Below are 13,006 nucleotides of genomic sequence, written 5' to 3'. Positions count from 1 at the left end.
AAAGTCCCAAAGTTCGACATTTTTTAGATTCCGCTATAAATATTCATTTCGCTTTGAAGGATGGGACGGGACGCCCGGTTGATAATCCAATGGGAGTATCAACGCATGCTACAATGTGGTCTACGGCATTAAAGTTGTAACGTCTGCGTGCTCTGATAACCACTTAACATCAAAAAGACCTGAGCTCGTCTAACCCTCAAATGAAATAAATAAAAATCAGATAATTTTTTTGGTATTCATAGTTGAATGAAGTTGATATCAAATTTACTTTCTACGACAATGAGAATAGGTACGTCAATAAAGTTATAAACAAACGCCCTATTCAATGTTTTTAATTAAGTTAATGTACGTTCGCAGCAGCTATTTGTTCAGTTCGCCAAAATATCTAAAATTCTAATTACCAAATTTAAAACATTACGATAATTGAGTACGACTCACTGTACGTTGTGGGGGCAAAAGTCATAGATGTCTAATGCAAAAATATTATTTATTTATTTATTTATGTACACACAAAAAAGAAGACATAGTACAGAGTAATAGGAAAATTATGTACAAAGGCACTGCTTATTTCTTTAAGAAATCTCTTCCAGCAGACTTGCGAGAGGATTATGAGAATAATAATTAAAAGTGATGAGTGTGTGTAGAACAGCATAAATAATAAATACAACATGAGAATTATACTAATGCACATACACAATATAATATATAGAAATAAATAAATCCGGCAAAAGACTGAATTGCGCTATAAAAGTTTCAAGATAAGCTTAATTTTACAGGTCTATAGAGTAACGAAATAGCGTAATTTCGTTCCGCGATATACGAATTTGCGCAATTTCAACAATGTTACTGATGCGCTAAAGGCAGTGACCCTTCGTGAACATGCACGCTACTCACATTACATTATTTAAAATTAAAACTTAGTACGCCACGAGAGCGATACTGTGGACCCTAGAATTTCCTTCTCAACTTCAAAGAAGGAAATTATTTAAACTTTTCTAATTGCAATTGAATCTAATACACTCTATGCGATATCTGATAATATCTATACGATCATTTTTAAGACAATATTTCCTTAAAAATAATTCTGCATAAAAATATGGACTTGAAATCGAAACCCTCCAAAGGAAAATACAAAAAACTACCCCCGAATCTAATTCAATCCTTAAAAAGCAAAAAAAAATGATCTGACTTTCTGCGGAGGTTACTTATTAAGAAATTACATAATACTCGCGTTAATGACCCGACTAATATATTTGTCACGTCAAGGGCACTTAAATATAATTTTACTAAAAATGACTAATGTCCTTATATCGTTTAAATTTATGTAATGAATGATTGAATGTCAATCTGTCATATGACAATTGATAGTTGTTTAAATAATTTTTCGGTTAATGGACGTTGTGAAATGTGTGTTAAAGAATTATTGAAGAAAGGGCATTAAATGTTGTTTCTTGTTGTTTAGAAGAAACGCAATTTCGTCTTTTCTTATTTAAACACCGTAATTACCATTATAAAACAACATTTTTGCTAATATATTGAGAAAATGGAGAAATTAAGATTTGATTTTACAATGAAATCAATGGCGGATGGAAAAACAAACGTCATATGCATAACTTCCATTGCTACACCAAGTGGACAAGTTTTTGGAATCCCAGTCGAATATCAACCCGTAAATCTTCATAAGGTGATCACAACTACTCCTAACTACACCAGAGTAAAAAACTCTTTAGTAAAAAGGCATCAAACGAGGAAAATATGGATAACTGTGACGGAGGAAATTTCAAAAACATATTTGGATGAAGAACAAAATTTGCAATTCAATGATTGTTATTTGGAAGAGATTTCAGAACAACCTGTTAGTTATGAATCGACATCTAGTGATTCTAATCACATGCTTGAAAAACTGTTAGAAAAACTACAAGAACAAAAACAGCAGAAACCAGAAAAACAAAATTTAGGGAAAATTGCAAAGGATTTTATTATAGAAAAATTCAACGGCCGTAATTCAAATGCATTACAGTGGATCAAAGATTTTAATAAAGAATGTGAACGTTTTCAAATAAACGAGGATAAACAAAAAATTGAAGTTTTGAAGAACTTCTTAGAAAATGTTAGTGTAGATTGGTACAGTTGTATGCTGATGAAGCTTACAGTACAATCAGAATGGAGCAAATGGGAGAAAAAAATTTGTGAGACATTTGCGAACAAAGGATGGTCCTCCACTAGATATGCTCTTGCCTTTAAATATCAATCGGGATCCTTACTTGAGTATGCTTTAAAGAAGGAGAAATTATTGTTGGAAGTCAGGAAGACAATGGATACCGGAACAATTATTGATCTCATAGCATTTGGTTTACCTAATTATGTGGCGGACAAGATTGACAAAGAAACATTACAAAGAACGGAAGACCTTTACAATGAGATAAGAAAATTGGAACATCTGGTGATGAAAAATAAATATGAAAAAAGGAACAGCTCATATAATTTAGATAATAAAGGGAAAAATATTGATGAAAAGAAACCATGCCCAATCTGTTTAAATGAGAAAAAAGGGAAACGGTTCCACCCAGAGGACAGCTGTTGGTTCAAAGAAAAAAATAAAAAAGCTGTGGTAAAAACAGTAAATAATTCAGAATTGGAAATAGAACTGAATGAGAAAAACCCAAAAAACTAGAAATACCACCATTAATAAAAATAAGTTTACAAATAAATGACACTTTGAAGGTTTCTGGAATCTATGACTCTGGATCTAATGTTTCCTTAATTAATGCAAGATTATTGAAAATACAAGAGAAACAGAAGACAAATGATATGCAAGTTGTAAACTTAAAAACTATTAATGGTGAGAAAAAAACGAAAGGTATGGTAACGCTTAAAATAAAAATCTACAATATTGAAAGAAATATGGATATTTTTGTGGTGGATAATGAAAATTTTAACTATGACTTCTTAATTGGTTTGGATTGTATAAAAAAATTCAAATTAATACAAAATGAAGAACTTAACATCATACAATATCCCGAAAAGAAAAGAATAATCTCAAATGAACATTGTTCTAATGAGAATAATGTAACAAATGTCGAAATTCCTGATGTACTAGGTGACAAAAATAAAGAACAAACATTTAAAGAGAGAATAGAAGAGAAAGAGAAGATAGAGATGGAACTATACTCTGAGATAGTAAAAAAGGGTACTACTATAAATACCAACAAATTGTGTGAAATTAATTTCAATGAACATGTAAACATTGATGAATTTCAAATGTCTGTAAATCATCTAGATTTATATCAGCAATCAAAAATTGAGAAGTTAGTAGATAAATACAAATCTGTTTTTGCTAAGGACAAATATGATGTTGGCTCTGTGCAGGATTATGAAGCCCATATAGACTTGATGGTAGATAAATACTGCTATAAGCGTCCGTACAGATGCACAATTGAAGACAGAACAGAAATTGAAAGTCAAATATCGAAGCTACTACAGAAAAATTTGATAGAGGAATCTTACAGCCCGTTTGCTGCTCCTGTAACTCTAGCATATAAGAAAGAAGATGATAAAAAAACAAGATTATGCATAGATTTCAGAGATTTAAACAAAATAGTAGTTCCACAATCACAACCTTTCCCACTTATAGACGATTTAATGACCAAAACTGTAAACTGTAAGTATTATTCTACATTAGACATAAACTCAGCATTTTGGTCGATCCCATTGAAAATTCAAGATAGACATAAGACTGCTTTTGTGACACAAGAAGGACATTTTCAATGGACTTGTCTCCCATTTGGGTTAAAGACTGCACCAGCGATTTTCCAAAGAATATTGAGCAATATTATAAGAAAACACAGACTATCTAACTTTGCAGTAAACTTTATTGACGACATCTTAATTTTTTCTAAAACTTTTGAGGAACATATACAACACATATCGAGACTACTGGAAGCAATACAAAAGGAAGGGTTTAGACTGAAGTTTTCAAAATGTACATTTGCAAGTCACCATGCTAAATACTTGGGTCATATAATAGAAGACAATTCAGTTAGACCTCTGAAAGATTATTTAACTGCTGTCAAAAGCTTCCCAATTCCAGAAACAAGGAAAAATATACGGCAGTTTTTGGGAAAAGTAAATTTTCATCATAAGTTTGTACCACATAGTGCAATTATCCTCGATCCATTACATAACTTATTAAGGAAAGATGTGAAATTTGTATGGACGGCAGAATGCCAGGAAGCATTTGATAAAATTAGAGCATAAAATTAGAGCTTTGCTCAGAACCAATCCTAAAAATATTTGACCCAGATTCACCGATAAGAATTTACACAGATGCTAGTATCAAAGGAGTTGGAGCAGTGTTGAAACAAGACGATGAAAACGGCGTGAGTAAACCGGTTGCTTATTTTTCGAAGAAATTAACAGAAGCACAGAAAAAGAAGAAGGCAATATACTTAGAATGTCTGGCGATAAAAGAAGCAGTCAAATACTGGCAACATTGGCTTATGGGAAAAGAATTTATGGTATACACAGATCATAAACCCCTGGAAAATATGAACATTAAAGCTCGAACTGATGAGGAACTAGGTGATTTAACATATTATCTATCACAATATAATTTTGAAATTAAATACAACCCAGGAAAATCAAATCAAGAAGCGGACTGCTTAAGCCGAAATCCAGTCTTAGAAGCAAATGATAATAACGACGATTTTTTAAAGGTCGTAAATTTAATCGACCTACAAGAAATAAAGAATGACCAGCTAACAAATCCAGACCTACAAAAAGAAAAGAATAAGCACATATTAGAAAATGAAGTTTATTACAAGAAAAATAAAAGAAGAAATAAGATTATACTGTCAGAAAAACTTAGCAAAGCTCTAATAAAAAAAGTCCATGACACATACTGCCACATTGGAAGAACCCAGATGACAAATAAAATAACACCATTCTTTTCAGCCAAAAATATTACAGCAAACATTAATAAAATGTGTGATGCGTGTGAAACCTGCATTAAAAACAAGTACAGGAGGAAGTCGAAATATGGTTTAATGTCACATTTGGGACCAGCCACACACCCGTTTGAAATTGTATCCATCGATACTATTGGGAGCTTTGGAGGATCCCGATCAACCAAAAGGTATTTGCATCTTCTAGTGGATCATTTCACACGGTATGCCTATATTTGTACATCAAAAACTCAAGGCTCCAATGATTTCATTAAGCTAATGCAAAAGGTAACAAAAAATTATGACGTTAATATGGTATTATCAGACCAATACCCTGGCATAAATTCAAAAGAATTTAAAGAATTTCTAAAGAATAATAATATCAAAATAGTTTTCACAGCTGTTGATGCGCCTTTTTCGAATGGGCTTAACGAAAGATTAAATCAAACACTAACAAATAAGATAAGATGTAAAATAAACGAAAGCGATAAGAAGACATCTTGGACAACAATTGCACAAGAATGCGTAGAAAAATATAATGAAACAGAACACACAGTTACAAAGTTTACTCCCAGGTACCTTCTAGAGGGTGAAAATGTGAGTATTCTACCACTACAATTGAAAACAAGTTGTACAACAGAAGATTTGAGAAGAGATCGAAAATTAGCCTTAGAAAACACAATAAAATCTCACAATTATAACAAAAATATATTTGACCAGTACAGAGAAGGGTATAAATTGGAAGAAGGAGATAGTGTTTATGTGGAGAATGGAAATAAACTAAACAGGAAGAAAATGGATGAATTGAGAACAGGGCCATACAAAATACTAAAGAAGATTTCAGAATCGATCTATGAAGTTGACACCGGACACAAAAAAGCAGAATCAAACCTCTACCATATAACAAAGTTGTCTCCAGTGTCTATCTGATATGATAAACAATTGTAAAACCATTCACTGCCTCTTACAATTGTCTTTTCAGCGGGGGAGATGTAATGAATGATTGAATGTCAATCTGTCATATGACAATTGATAGTTGTTTAAATAATTTTTCGGTTAATGGACGTTGTGAAATGTGTGTTAAAGAATTATTGAAGAAAGGGCATTAAATGTTGTTTCTTGTTGTTTAGAAGAAACGCAATTTCGTCTTTTCTTATTTAAACACCGTAATTACCATTATATTTATATTAACTCGCAAGCGCGCGCGTTCACAATATCATCAATATTTACGCGTTTGGGCTTCCTTTCCTTGCGTCGTACTCCTCATTACTGGGGCTCGTGACTCCCCCACTGCATCAATTTCTCTAGTACAATTGTTCTCCATCTGCTACGATCCTTGGCCTCGTGGAGTCCAAACAAGATCGAAATTAGTCCGACCATCTCGTGGGACTGTGTCCTCAGGGACGTTTGCTCTCCGTCTTGCCAAATGGTGACGCCGTTTGGGCTTAGATTATGTTAATTAGATCAAGAAATTGACAAACGATACGTCGTGGACGTACTTATTTAGGTATTTCGAATAAGTGATTTAAATGTCAGACCTTATAGTGCAAACTTCAAGTTTTACAAGCAGTTGCGATGATAATTAAGTGTACCTTTTTTTTTTTTATAGCTTAGATGGGTGAACGAGCTCACAGCCCACCTGGTACTAAGTGGTTACTAGAGCCCATAGACATCTTTTTTTTTTTTTTTTTTTTATAACAACTAAGAGGCAAACGAGCAAGACGGGTCACCTGATGGTAAGTGATTCACCGCCGCCCACGGTCACCAGCGTTTACGCCAGTGCGTTGCCTACCCTTCAGATAAGAATATGCTCTTTTCTTGAATAACCCAATGTCGCAGTTGTTGGGGAAGACCGCTGATGGCAACGAATTCCAGAGATTTACTGTGCGTGGCAGAAAACTGTTTTTAAAACGCATTGTAGTGGAACGCCAACCATCCAGATGGTGCGGATGATAGTTCCGGCGAGACGATCGGTTGCGAAAATCAGCGGCTTCTATTAAATTGAACAACTCCTCGGAACACTCCCCATTGTAAATTTTGTAAAGTATGCATAGGGAAGATAGATCCCTACGCAGTGCCAAAGGATCTAGCCGATCGGCAAGTACAGGATCGTCGACAATCCGAGATGCCCTACGTTGGATTCGGTCAAAGGGAGATAGCTGATAACCCGGAGCCCCGGCCCAAAGGTGGCAACAATACTCCATGTGAGGCCGCACCTGCGCCTTATACAGCTTAAGGCGGTGAGCCGGCTTGAAGTACTGTTTGGCCCTGTTGAGTACTCCGAGTTTTTTGGAGGCCATTTTAGCCTTGCTCTCCAAATGACCGCCAAACTGGACAACACTCGAAATGTCTACGCCCAGAATGCCCATGTTCGGCTTGGCACAAAGGTGAGTGTTTCCGAAGAGTGGCGATGCGACAAAGGGGGCTTTTTTAGCGGTGAACGCGCAAACTTGAGTCTTAGAAGGGTTAAACTGGACTAGATTTAGTCCCCCCAATCGGAAATCTTCACAAGGGATGATTCGATTTCAGACACAAGTTTGTTCCGACACTCATCGACGTGATCCCGAGAGATATTGCTGCGGCCGAAATACAGTGCATCCACGGTACTGTCATCCGCATAGCAATGAATGCCACTGGTATGCAACAAATCATTGTTATGCAGAATGAACAATGTCGGGGATAACACGCAGCCTTGGGGAACACCAGCATTTACGGTCCGGGGGTCCGAGCATGAGCCGTCTACGACGACTTTAACTCTCCGTTCCGCAAGGAAACTGCCGATCCACCTACAAAGTCTCTCAGGAAGCCCATAGGAAGGAAGCTTCGATAGTAAGGCTTTATGCCAAACCCGATCGAAGGCTTTCGCAATGTCCAAACTAACGCCTAGTGCCTCACCCCTACTCTCAACCGCCTGCGCCCAACGGTGAGTTAGTAAAGCCAAAAGATCACCAGCTGATCGGCCTTTGCGGAAGCCATATTGGCGGTCGCTGATCAGCTGGTGCTCTTCCAGGTAGCCCATGAGCTGGCGGTTGATTATGGATTCCATAATTTTGGAGAGTAAGGAGGTGATAGCGATAGGCCTGTAGTTGGACGGATCTGAGCGGTCGCCTTTTTTAGGGATCGGGTGTACTAGAGCCGTCTTCCATGAATGTGGGACAACGCCGAGGACATAAGAGTGTCTGAATAAGCGCGTTAAAACCGGTGCCAGCTCTGGAGCACACACCTTCAGCACAATAGGAGATATTCCATCGGGCCCACTCGACTTGTTGACATCCAGGAAAAATAGTGCTTTCCGCACAGCACACTGTGTGAAGCGGACGTCCGCCATTGTGGTTTCACACCTCGGGATGGTAGGAGGAGTGTTCCCCCAGTCGTCAAGAGTCGAGTTTTCCGCAAAGATAGAGCCAAGAAGATCGGCTTTCTCCCTTGCGGAATAGGCCAATGAACCATCCTCCCCGCGCAAAGGTGGAAGCGTCGACCGACAGAAATTACCCTGGACAGCCTTGGCGAGAGACCAGAACGCACGAGAGCCAGATGGCAGGCGCGCCAGTCTCTCGCCAATTCTCCCAACGTAATTTGATTTTGCCAATGCAATTTGCTTCTTAAAGAACCTGGAAGCAGAGTTGTACTTCTTGTTGAGTGAGTCAGAGTTTACATCCTTAGCGGCCTTTGCCCTAGCCCAAGCCTGGTAGCATTCCCGCTTGCGACGATGTGCGTCACGCCAGGACCCACCAAACCAGGGCCGAGACCTGCCACCGACAGGCACCGCTGAGCTAGGAACAAACAATTCCATGCCCTGCAGCACGACGCCGGCAACCGAGTCGGCGCAGGTGCTAGGATCCTCTGACTTGAAGCAAATCTGCCCCCATGGGTAGGATGCAAAGAAAGAGCGCATCCCGTTCCAGTCTGCTGACCTGTAGTGCCAAACACGTCGTCTACCAGATGGAAGTGGTTGTGACGAGACGGTGAGAGGCACCACGCTCCGAACTAGGCAATGGTCCGATGACCCGAGAGGAGCATCGACCCATACCCGAATGGGTTCGGGGCGAGAGGTCAGCAGAAGGTCCAATAAGGAAGGCGAATGGTCTTCCACATCCGGCACACGTGTGGGAGAAGGTACTATCTGCGTCAGACCATTGGCAATGGCAAAATCGTGAGCAGACCTTCCCGCATGGTCAGTACGTGTTGACCCAAGCCAGTCAGAGTGGTGGGCATTAAAGTCGCCCAAAACCACAATTTCTGCGGTAGGAATCTGCTCAAGTATTCTGTCAGTGGACACCTGCAGGTGCTCGAAGAGCCGGTCAATTTCCGAATTTCCGCTATGAGACCTGTAAAGGCACGCGTAGATGCGAATGTGATCCTCACAATCGACGCGCACCCAAAGGGTCGACAGGTCTCTGCCTTCAAGACTGCTGAGCCTACGGTAACAAATTCCCTCCCTGATGTACACACACACGCCGGCGCGTGGCACAAAAATGTGCTCCAGGCTATAGGCCGGGTACTTTAGATATGAAGTGTCAGTTGGGGAGGAAATCTGCGTCTCCGTCAGGAAAAGCAAATCTGGCCTTTCCGTCTCGAGATGGTGGTGGACGGCATTTAAGTTCGAGTGAAGTCCCCTGATGTTAGAAAAATCCACTGCTAAAGTGGAGGGGGACTTCCTCGTTATTGGGCTCAGTTTGCACCCAGCAGCTGTGATAAACGACGCTTGATGTGCCCCCCCAGAATACGATAGGCAGCCTGAGCCAGAGCGAGAGGATAGCATCTCTCGCTCTCGCTCAGAGAGGGATTCTCCAGTCTCTAAGAGACTGGTACCCTCCTGGGGTATTTTATTTGTATCACTCGTCGCCATCACAAAAATCAAAAATAGCATAAGGGGTGGGGAAGGAAAGGGAAGGAGAAGGGTCACAGAGGGTGAGGAATTGTGGGACAGGGAATAAAAAGACAGGAAGGGGCCAACTGATACTCATTCCCACACGCAACGCAACAGTCCCTAGAAAATCTGTTGCGATACGTGTAGTATAATGAAAGTGCCAGTTGCTATTTGGGCCCCGAGGTAGAGGGATAAGGGCGCCGGGACTCTCACTCACCAGTCGAAACGCGGTGGCCTCTAGGAGGCCCCCACTTCACGCTGATTTTCTGTGAGAGGGTAGTGTTTCACCGGTCGATCCTGCCCACCTACGTGCTACAGCGAACTGCAGACTTGGATCTACTACTCTAATCTAGTCTACATCTACAACGTAAATGCGCCACCCACCTTGAGATACAAGATATAAGGTCTCAGTATCGTTCAACGGCTGTCCCACCCTTCAAACCGAAACGCATTACTGCTTCACGGCAGAAATAGGCAGGGTGGTGGTACCTACCCGTGCGGACTCAAAAGGACCTATCACCAGTAACCATAAGGACCTACCACCAGTAACAAACCTACTCACATTGTAAACGTGTCGTGGTGAGATCTCAGAGGTGGTACGGTTGTCTTGTCTACGGGCTTCAGGAGCTTAGCACCAAGTGAGCTGAGAGTTGTAAAATGACAACTTTATCTTTATCAAGACAAAAGAAGCAAGACACGAAGCTCTGAAATGCACATACAAGGAGTAAAGAAATTTATGAATTAACTATTGCAACTAAATATAAATAGACTATAGAGTTGTAAGGGGCCATTTAATTTCTAAAAGCCACATGCGTCAAGTTGTGCTTTTTTATTTATTTCATGCTCAATACTGTATGTCTTTCTGCTATTTTGCAGTGTGCATTAATCTACTAATACCTGTACCATCTTAATATGAAATAGCTAATAAAAAAATGAATTATCAGGCTCTGGTTGCAATTGTGAGGAGTGCAGCTGGTATTAGGTGTCTGAATGTTTGTTTTATCAAGTTTTCATCTTTTTCTTCATCTTGCCCTTATCCCAAGTTTTCCTCTAAGACTGTCAATACGTCTGCAAAGTTTCAGAGTTTTCGGTCCGAAACGAAAGCGAACGAAAATGATAATGAAACAACCGTCCGCGCGTGCACCCGCCCGTGTGCCCAGCTCGAGATACATTTGAATCATTCAGTACATAATAAGTGTACATGTGTCGCAGTAATTGTCCTCCTATAATCGAATATTATATCCCCCTCTAACACTTAATGACCATTTTGCATGACAAAGTTGTAATAATGCAGACTGAAATCCTTGGTAACACAATCTTCTTGTAATTTCGTAAGCATTGCGCAACCGAAGTGCATTAGTACAGACAATTTTCAAACAGATAAAACGTACTGTCGGAAATAGCTTCTGCGACTTTCATTAAATACTAGCGACCCGCCCTCGCTTCGCTTCGGAAACTGTAATTCATTATTGATTTCTCCACTATTTAATGGATGTTATTATACATACAAACCTTCCTCTTCAATCACTCTATCTATTAAAAAAGACCGCATCAAAATCCGTTGGGTAGTTTTAAAGATTTAAGCATACATAGGGATAGAGGGACAGAGAAAGCGACTTTGTTTTATACTATGACGTAGTGATGTCCGTTATAAGTACTTTATCATAGCGATTTCAGCCAGTGAATATCACATAAAAGTCGATATGATATTAATTTCAACGCTTTATAAAATTACAGTACATTACCCACAAGACACTGTTCCGTAAATTTACTTTCACTTCTTGACGGTAAGCATGTGTGGATGGGCTTTAGATTTATCATAGGAGAAAACGATTTGAGAATATGCACCAAACAAAATGACATTATTTTTCACAGCGCACTGCATGAACTCTGCTGGGTCAGTATAATTGAGAGCATGTAAAAAATTGCGTTTTGTTCTCACTTTTGTTTTTCAAAAAAAAGTTTAAATATTATACAAATTAGTAATGATGACCGTTTTTTTGCCGATTTCGATATAAAGAGAAGATGAGAATTTGACTGTGAAATAATTGTCACAAGTAGGTCTACAAACATACATAATTGGTAGTATCTCTCCTTCTATGATAGAACAAAGATATTATTATTTTGAATATTCAATGTGTAGAGAGAGCCAACCCTTGACTCTAGTTACGGAGAAAAAAATTTTAGTGTTTGCAAAACATAGCGCTGTCTCTAAAACGCCACCTTAACGATTGAACTCTGCCAAGTAAAACACAAAATGCTCGTGATATCTTATCTGAGACTTCGGTCCGTGATCGCAGGAGCACATGTGGGTGTGCTGAACCTTGACATACAAGATAATTCCGTAGTCGTGAAACACATGTAAATAGTGAAGTGAAGCTTTCAAATGATTTCCCTGGTGTTTCCCCAGGGTACCAATACCCCGCAGCAGCTGTTCTTATATTCTGATGTAAGCCCGTCCGGTGGATACCAGCAATAGCAGCTAGCCTACCTACCCATTCTAACCAGGGCCATCTAGGCGGGCTCTGGACAGGCTGGCAGGCTGGTGGTCGTGGTCCGGCGTCCCGAGGGGGAGGGTGATGGGAGAGATGTGCTCCGCACTAAACGCTTCACTTTCCTCCCTTTGCCTTTTCATGAGCTCTGTCTCATGCGAGGTTTGAACGTTGGTTGTTGGCGACAGGAGGTTTTAGTCAGTTCGACTCAGACATGCCCCGCCCTCCATCCTCAGTGGAGGGCGGAAGTCCGGCGATTTCCTCCTGACAAAAAAAAGCCTCCTTGCGTCGGCCGTACAATATTTATGGGCCGTACATTCGGGTTATAAGGGTAGAATTACTGTTATTCCAATGAAATTGATATCTTGATTAAATCTATGTTTTTAACACCGTTATTTGTACTAAACTATTACGCTGATTGAGTTTACCGCCAGATGTGATTAAAAGCAACACTGAATTTGCCAGACTAGAAAAGACCGATATCGTAATGAGCGGTGATTGTGGGTGTCATCCACGATATATTTATTATTTAATTGCACCGACATATTTCACAAAGATGTCGCTGACTCGCTGTCTTGTATGTTTGAGTCTTTGATCAATAATAGTGTTTGAGTGAAATTATGAAAGTCTTGGAATATTGAACATAGCTGAGAATCAGATGAAAATGCCGCAGAATGCATTACAACCGTCGTTGAATGGAT

General features: G+C 39.6%; 1 protein-coding gene across 1 annotated transcript in view; it reads left to right on the top strand.

Annotated features, from left to right (window-relative positions):
• The window catches only part of LOC114250736 (rhodopsin, GQ-coupled), a 53,911-nt gene that overhangs the window by 1,024 nt on the left and 39,881 nt on the right, over positions 1–13,006 (top strand). The window lies entirely within an intron of this gene.

This window comes from Bombyx mandarina, chromosome 07 (genome assembly GCF_030267445.1).
Source record: "Bombyx mandarina strain Sakado chromosome 07, ASM3026744v2".
Lineage (NCBI taxonomy): Eukaryota > Metazoa > Arthropoda > Insecta > Lepidoptera > Bombycidae > Bombyx > Bombyx mandarina.
This window is presented reverse-complemented; position numbering and strand designations above follow the sequence as displayed.